The 8,623-nt window shown below is 43.2% G+C and overlaps 1 protein-coding gene across 2 annotated transcripts in view; it reads left to right on the plus strand.

Annotated features, from left to right (window-relative positions):
• Window positions 1–8,548: 8,548 nt before the first annotated feature.
• The window catches only part of Zmat3 (zinc finger matrin-type 3), a 51,412-nt gene continuing 51,337 nt past the window's right edge, over window positions 8,549–8,623 (plus strand). For both annotated transcript variants that reach the window (XM_004639333.2, XM_004639332.2), the window contains exon 1: window positions 8,549–8,595. The gene's annotated coding sequence lies outside the window, so the exon portion shown is untranslated. The remainder of the gene's footprint in view (window positions 8,596–8,623) is intronic.

Below are 8,623 nucleotides of genomic sequence, written 5' to 3' on the forward strand. Positions count from 1 at the left end.
CAAAAGGGGGGGGGGGTTGTGTTACCTATGTACGCACAACAAATCATCCCAAATTTAGCAGCTTAAAAAAACATTCATGATCTCACATGCTCTCTGTGGCTAGGATTCAGGAAGTGATTTAGTTGGGTAGTTCTAATTTAGGGTCTTCCATCGATAAGCAGCCCTGCCTGATGTGTATCATTATCTGAAAGCCTCACTGAGGCCAGGGCATCCAGTTCTATTTCTCTCACATGGATATTAGCAGGAGGCATCAGTTCTTTCAGTTCTTTGTGTGCCCCTACAGGAGGTATTTTGAGTTGAGAACATTCTCAAAAAGAGCAAGCTCTTAATCTTTATAAACAGCTCCTTCAATATATGCATTATTTCTTAGAGGCTAATGTTCCCAGATGTAAGTTTTGTTTAATATGGGTACAGGAAAGTCAGCAGTTTCGGAATCCTTTAGTGCAGGACTGGAAAGCAGGTTTTGCCGCAATATTGTTTTATTTCAATTAATGTTTAATTTTAGATACAGGGTCTTGTTATACAGTTCAGACTTGTAATGATCCTCCTGTCTCAGCTTCCTCAGCTCTGGGATTATAGGCATGCGCCACCATGCCCAGTTTCAGGGCGAGCACTTTGTGTCCTGAGTTCTGGCCTGAATGGCATGCGGCACTGCACATTGAACTCAGCACCTTGCGTTTGCAGGCAGGCACTAATGCCGCCAAGCTATCTCCCCAGGCCCAGCAATATTGTTTAATGTGGGAGCAGGGAATAATTTATGTTGGATCAATTCTCAGATCCATGCAGGGACACACAGAGTCCTTGACACCGATAAACAGAGGAGGGACTGATAACTGTGGCTTTGGGGTTAGGATGGACTTCATTCACAGAACAGATGATATATATACCAAGACCCAAAGAAGAGTAAAAATTTGTAAATGGAAAATATTGAGAGTAGCCCAAAAATAAAGATGATGGGCCGGCCAAATAGCTCAGCAGATTAAAGCATCTGCTTAGGCAGACGCAGGGGTGGGGTTCGATCCCTAGCCTGTTGTGTTGGCCCCACCCCTGGAGTACGCTGAAAGGGCAATTGAGACTGGGCATGGTGGTACACCCCTGTAATCCCAACATTTGGGAGGCTGTAAACAGGAGAATCACTACGAGTCTGACCTCCACAGTGAGACCCTGTAGACCCTGTCCTAAATACATTGAAATAAATAAGGGGCTGGTGAGATGGCTCAGTGGTCTAAAGCACCAAATTAGAGCAAGCTTGGCAGAGCACAGGGACCGCGGTTCAATTCCCCAGCACCACATGCCAGCCAGCCCCGCCCCCTGGTGGGCTGAGCTGGCCACACACACACAAATAAAAAAAATTAATAAAAGTAAATAAATATGATAATGAAGTTTCTGGGAACTGAATTTAGGCCTCATACATGTTAACTATTATTCACTTGACTCTTGAATTACATTCCTAGACCCAAGAGAGAACTATTTTTAACATTGACAACAGGTTGACAATGTCCAGTGCTTATGTAACCAATGGGATTACTCTTAGGAAATTAAAAGACAGACAATTCTCAAAACATCATTGTAAAAATCCAATCATTAAAGAAATAAAATGCTATCACCATTTTATTTCCTAGATGTAAAGAAAAACAGATTTTTAATAGGCAATAAATACGATGATAATGATATTGAATGGTTATATGGTTATATGGTATGAATCACGAGACAATCACATTTAGTGACTGGTATGAATATTAAGTTAGTCATTGTTTTTGGAAAGGCAATTTGGCAAAATATTAAAAGCCTTAAGTGTGCTCTTTCCTTTTGATTTGACAATTTCTTATTCTAACAGTTTAATCTAAGAAAGGTAATAAATTCAGATTAATATAAAAAAAGCTGAGAAACAGTGCAGTACTATTTAGTGGAAAATCGGAAGGAATCTTGGATAATCTTGACTATCAACTTGATTGGCTTAAGAAACACTAAGAGGATTAGTGAAGTGCATTTCTGGGCATGCTTTGCCTTGTTGATGCTACCTGATCCTCTGCTCCTTCCTCCCTGGAGCTGTGTCTTCCTGGTTACCATGAGCAGAGCGGCCTTCTGACCTGCCGTCTGTGCTCTACAGCCAGCTAACCATGGACCGAAACTGCTGAAACCATAAACCAAAACAAATCTTACCCTCTTTTAAATTTTTGGATTTTTTTTTTTTTTTTTTTTTTTTTTTTTTTTTTTTTACTTCTTAAAGCTTTTCTTCTTTAACTTGCAAGGGTCAGATATCTTGTTGCAATAATGGAAAGGTAAAAGGTGCCTACGTCACCCGCGACACTCCCAACCTAGATAGGCTAGTGTGGTGATGGAAAATGCCTTTTTAAGGGATTATTGGAAATGCTTGTAAGATAAATGAAAAAACGATACAAATACAGGAAAATCCAATTTTACTAAAAATGCTCTTTTTATTAGTGGGGGAAAAGGCTAAATAAAACCAGTATAAACCTAAAATGTACCATGTGACTATAAAGTCAATTTCTGCTTTAGATATTTCTGCTTTTTCTACATTTAAATATATTGATTTTTCCCTATGTTTTAAGTTATTTATGTAAAATATGACATAGAGACTTTGTTTTATGTTGTTATAACTAAACACCTGAGACTAGGTATTTTCTTTAAAAAGAGGGTTATTTAACTTACAGTTCTGGAGGCTAGAAGTTCAAGATCAGGTGGCCTCATCTGGCAAGCAAGTGCCATTTGTGGCATCATAACATGGTAGAAAACCTAGAAGGCAAAAACAAACCGAACACAAGGGGTGACTTCACTTGACACTAGTGTGCTCTAGTAATAACAGATCCAGTCCTGTGATAAACATAACACATGAAAAACCAAAAAACAAAAAAAGACATAGCACATGGATATAAACAGACACACAGCTTAATGGATTATTGTAGGTTCTATTTATTGACTATCATTGTGTTAAGAAACACAACTCTGCCAACTTCTCCAGATGCCTTCCACATTGTCTCCCCATCACAATTTCTCTAATCTGTTGAGACAGAACCGCTATCCTGACTTCCATGATAACCAGTTCTTAGCTTTGCACGTCACAATTCATCAACTAATATTTTAAAATATTATAATTTCCCCACTGTTTTAAAGGACTCTAAAACTTTAAAAAAAAAAAAACCTGGGCTGGAGAGATGGCTCAGTGGAATAAGCGCTTCCCTGGCAAGCGCAAGGGTCTGAGTTCAATCCTCCGTTCCACCAAAAAAAAAAAAAAAAGAAAAAAAAAATTCTCTTTATCTTCCTTTCTGCCCTTTTCTATGAAATTTAACTGATGAGGAAATCAGGTCATTTTTGTATAATCTGGGTTTTGTTGAGTGTGGGCCCATAGTGTAATACTGCTGTGGCTTCTAAATTTCTTGCACAGCCACAGTAGAATCTAAAGGTTTGATCAGAAGCTGTAGGGTGGGTGCTTCAGGGTTCTTTTCTACCTTTCCATCTTCTTTTGATCTTATGTGGCTTTTACAATGATAGTGACTTAATGTCTGAGATCTCCTGACACTTCATCCTCTTTATTCGGGATCTTTCCCTTCCTATTTTTCTAACCTGTACCATTTGGATTCTCTTCCCATCATTTTTCTTTTCAGTTTTGGAATGGAATTTGGGTTTGTTAGTTCTAAGGGCCAGTGTGAGTCCCCTCAGAACTCAGCACACCCTTTGTACGAATCTTCTCTTGCAAGATGCGAATACTGTTCTCATATTGGTCTCTAGCATTCCAGTGATTCCCGCCAGCCACTCTGTCATCCTGAGGTTAGTTTCCCTGCTGTTTCTGTCACTTTTTCTGGCTTAGGCCAGGCACGGTGATTTGTCTCCAGCCCCACTGGTATTTTGAGATTGTAAAATTTCACTATAGTAGTTGGCTGTATGCTTTACTTTTGCTACCTACTACATCCATTTTTTTAATTAGAGGAATTAAGAGAGGTTTAAAAAGTATGCCACTGCCTTTTCTCATCATTCCTCCATATTTTATTTTTAGGTTAAAATGTTAGACAGACTATTTTTCTTCTTTTGGGAGTTTAATTGTACTGTGTTTCTCTGATGGTAAAGAATAGGTTGAAAAGCAGAGACAAAGAACTTTAAAGTCTTTCTCTGGTGGTTTAAAGAAAAAAGTAGATCTCGAAGACATTAGGCCATTTCCTAAGTCTGAAAGTAAAGGTACATGGATTCTCAAGATTATGCAAATTCCCATAGAAGAATGTGGCCTAGTAAATCATATCAGTCCTTGAGGACTGGTGCATGCTTGTTTCTCTTCTGATTGTCGGTACAGTATGGAGATTTTTGACTTAGAATCCCTAGTCTCAATCTATGACACTAAAAGTATGTTAGATCTATCTTTTTGATAATTAATCAACATAAAATGTAGCTTTTTTCTCAGTGTGGACTTAACATAGTGAAAAAATAATTATCTTTTTAAAAATGTGACAATTTTCCATATCATAGTTTCATTAAAGAAAAAACTTTCCTGTCAAGTACTACTGTAGGCACTGTTATCCCTATTATAGAATAATGGAAACAGAGATTGTTCATTTATACATTTATTCAAAGAACCATGGTCATACAAATATGCTGGTTATACATACCTGTCATACATTTCAAGTGTGCAAAAGATTTTTTAAAAAAATTAGCTGAAAATAGTATCAAAAGATGAGACTATTGTTCTTGAGGAGAGAAAAACTTAGCCAATTCCACATGCCCACACATTTCAGTTAACCTACAAATCTCTTCTGTCCCTAACTCATTTCTGGTTCAATTGAAATCATCTTAGAATGATTGGCTGCTGTCTCTTTCTGAGGTAGCCTCAGGATTTGTGAGGAGGGATGCTGGTGGCAGGGTGAAGTGGAAAAGCAGGCGACAAGGGAGAGTATCTGGTTGTCAGATGCAAATGTGCTTTGACTTTGACCTTAAAAATTAGTCTCCTTTTTCTTTGCTTTGGATCATTGATCTGTGCATTTGGCTCTGTTCTTACTCCTGACCTGTAGGCTCTTCACTCCTCTACAGCCCTCTCAAAGCTTCACTGGAAGGTTCAGAAGACCATCAATACAGCACTTATAAAAGAACAGATCTAGAGGCATGCATCTGGCTCTCACTGCCCACTCCATGCTAGCACATGGCTTTCTTTTGGTTCATTGAGTGGAAACCCCTGGACCATAATTGCTTTTTTTTTTTTTTTCCTGGATCCAGGGATTGAACTCAGGCCCTTGCATTTGCCAGGCAAGCACTTGTTCTACTGAGCTATCTCCCTGGCCCCAATAGTTGTTTTTCAAATCCCCACTGAGACCACAGAACAGATACTCTCTGCCTTTAGGTCTTCAAAATACATCCAGGAGTTCCATTATTTCTATCTTTACATCTTCTTTCAAACTAATCCCAGGAATTGTGTGTATGGTGGGTGTTACCAGGCCTTCCCTAGGGGTTGACCTTAACCTTTAGGTTGAGAATACTGGTTGCCCCATGTCAAGGTTTGGGTTTTTGCAAGGTAAACAATGCAATGCAGGACTCATTTTATAATATTTTGTAATGAATCACCCAAAGATTCATATACAAGGAGTGCAGGAAATCTATCCACACACTGAAGACCAAAGAATCCAGCTGAAGGCCTGGATTTTAATAGTTTGCAAGAGTCCAGCTGAAAACCTAGACCTCATAACATTGCCTCCCACAAGTGCAGCTGGAGGCCTAGAGTCCAAGACAGAGTCTCATGTGGGCCCGCTTCCTGTAACTGCACTGGAATGGTCCAAAGGTCAGTGGTGGAGGCTAGAAAGTCTATGCCAACAGGATGAAGGATCTGTGCTAGCAGGCCGAGGGATCTGAACTGGAGATAGGAAAAAATGTTCAAGGTAAGCACCACAGCTCTCACAGAGGTACCACAGCCATCCTCAGCAGCAGTGAGGTCCCCAGCTCCTATGATGAGGAGGAAAGCTAAGTTCCCATCAGAAAGCCCAATGTGGCAAGCTTCTCCATGAGTCTGAGCAGTGCACCACCCTCCCCTCTGAAGCCAGGAAGCAATGCTCAGGATGAGGACCAGAGCTCCCCCAAAATGAACTACAGCCATTCTCAGTGACAACAAAGGTCCTGAGCTCCTCTAGTGACAAGAACAGCCAAGTTCATCAGGAAAGCCGGCGTGACAGAGTCCTCCAGGAGAGTAGCTCAAGAGAACCAGCAGCTTCCAATAACTCAGTTCTGCCTCTTATGCTGCTGGCAACAGACCCTCGGTGGGTCTTCCACACCTAGCACCACACTAGTTCAATGCAGCTGGGTGTAGCAAGTTGACTTCCAGTTAGAAATCCACTGCACCTCACATTTGTGGAAGATTGCATTATTATATATAATTAAATGTGCAACTTCACCCCCTCCTACCCAAGATAGTCCACGCCCGCTGCCATAGTGTTTGCCTGTGAGTAGACTTCCTTGACTTGAGGCTTAGCCACAGAAGACTTTCACATGGATGCAGCACAACATGCTGCAGAAGCAACTTTAAGATCCTTTGCAAATGTTTCCAGCTCTTTGGATTTTCTCAGCTGCTATGAGAGCTGTCCAAGTCTCCAGTACTTTGATGGCCAGGGTCCTAGAATGAGAAGAACCATGCAGCAGAACCTCAGCTGACCTGTAGAATGTAATACAAGCAAGAAATAAACTTCTATGGGCCAAAGCTGTGGAATTCTTTTTTCAGCAAATGTGATGTGTATACTATTTGTAGTCTATTTAATACAAACAGTAGTCTATTTTATTTTCATGAAACCCATGAACCCCAGCTACTCCACATCAAAAGCTCTGACCTAAGAGACTACTGTCACTGCCATGAAGAGGCATTGCCTCTTTCCTTCTTGAGCTAGGTAAGGAAATGCCTTAGCTGTGCAAGATTTGAAGACCAGGGCAGGAGACACATAAATGCAGAGCTAGAAGGTAGGATTGGCTAATTTTTCAGATTCTTATCCTGACCTACAAACTTGCTTAAAACCATGAAATGTGAAAACTCCAAGACATGTATTCTTCCTGTGCTCAGGGAGTTTCTGGGACAGATTAAGTAGCTCTTTAAGTAATTATATGTGAGGCAGCAAACACTGTGTGTCCTCAAGGTGTACACAGGTGCTCATGGAAGAAAATGCCTTGAAGGACAGGCCTGGCTTGAAAATGCACAAGAAGCATTTTGTACTCAAGAAACAACCTGAGCTAAATCACAGGGGAGATAAAGTGGCACTGAGTAAAAGGGAGGAAATTGTGGGTGCCTGGGATAGAAAGATAAGCCAAGACCCAGCCATGATCTGAGTGTGGACTGTGAAAGTCTCTAACTGGCAGAGGCCATAAAGAATAAGGGCTGGAGAGTGGATTTTGGCCATACTTATTGTCACATAAACTGTATGAATATAGTGTTGGCTGAACAATCAGACTTAGGAAGTCACTCCTGATCTGTGCTTGGTGGTGTTAGGTGGTAAGTCACAAAAGGAAACTGCCTTTATTTCCAGTAGCAGTTTATCTAATATCAGGTGACATCTAACTACACTTGCATTACTTTGACGTCTTCATTAATGACTGGAAAACAACCACACCTCTATGTCAGTGTTCTTAGTGATACCGAGCTGTACTCTTCAACATGATTAAAATGCTAAGTGGATGTAATTTTTAATTTATCACAGAGAAAAATGAGGTGTAAATCTTCATACGGTGAAAGCAGTATAAATGAGAATTTCAGAGCTGCAACCTCGTAGCTCATCCCTGTGTCTAGCCTGAAGATGTCCAGCTTGTCGAGGACAGGATGTGCTACCCTCCGGGGGTCCCTCCTCTAGGTCTACCCGAGTGCAGGTGAGGCTCCGTGGGCAGGGAGAGCGCCTCGCGCCCGGCCAACCCTGCTCACCGCGGTGCGAGGCCCAGGTGGTGCTTCTCCCGCCAACCTGGGCGGAAGTGGGAGAGGTGCAGTAGGAAGCTTCCGTCGCAGAATCCTGGATAATCCGGCAACTCCACTCTGGCACTTTCGCCAGCACCCAAGTGGCTTGGTTAAAAAAAAAAAAAAGAAAAATGTTGGGTTCTAAGAACGCTAGACGAGAGATGCAGCCGCTCTACACCAGCTCCTGCCAAGGATCAACTTTCCAGGGTGCGTGACGAGCTGCGCGCAGACCCGGGGCGGCGCAGGCTCCCCGAGGCATGCGCCTTTGTCCCTGCGCACCTGCCCCGCGCGGCGCCCGCCTGCTGGACCCGGGACCCGTCCTGCCGCCGCCCCGCCCCCGCCCCCGCCCCGTCCCCATGCCCATCCCCATCCCCGTCCCCATCCTCATCCCCAATCCCATCCGCGTCCCTGCTCGGCCGCTCCGCCTGGCACATGCGCAGTGGCGGCGCCGCCGCCCGCGCCCTCAGTCTCCTCCTCCGCCGCCTCCCGGTTCCGCAGTCACTTCCTGCAGCTGTTTCCCTGTGGGTCTGCTCGGGCTGACTTTTGACAGTCAGCCTTCAGCTGCGGAGGGGCACGCGGCGGAGGGCGGAGAAAGTTGCCGGGGAGAAGAGGCGGGCTGAGCGGGCCGGGCGGCGGCGAGAGGCTGCGGGCGGGCGCGTCCCGGGCGGGTTCCGGTGAGTGCGGCGGGGAGCCGGGCGGCTG

The sequence above is a fragment of the Octodon degus genome, unplaced genomic scaffold (genome assembly GCF_000260255.1).
Source record: "Octodon degus isolate 3935 unplaced genomic scaffold, OctDeg1.0 scaffold00110, whole genome shotgun sequence".
NCBI lineage: Eukaryota > Metazoa > Chordata > Mammalia > Rodentia > Octodontidae > Octodon > Octodon degus.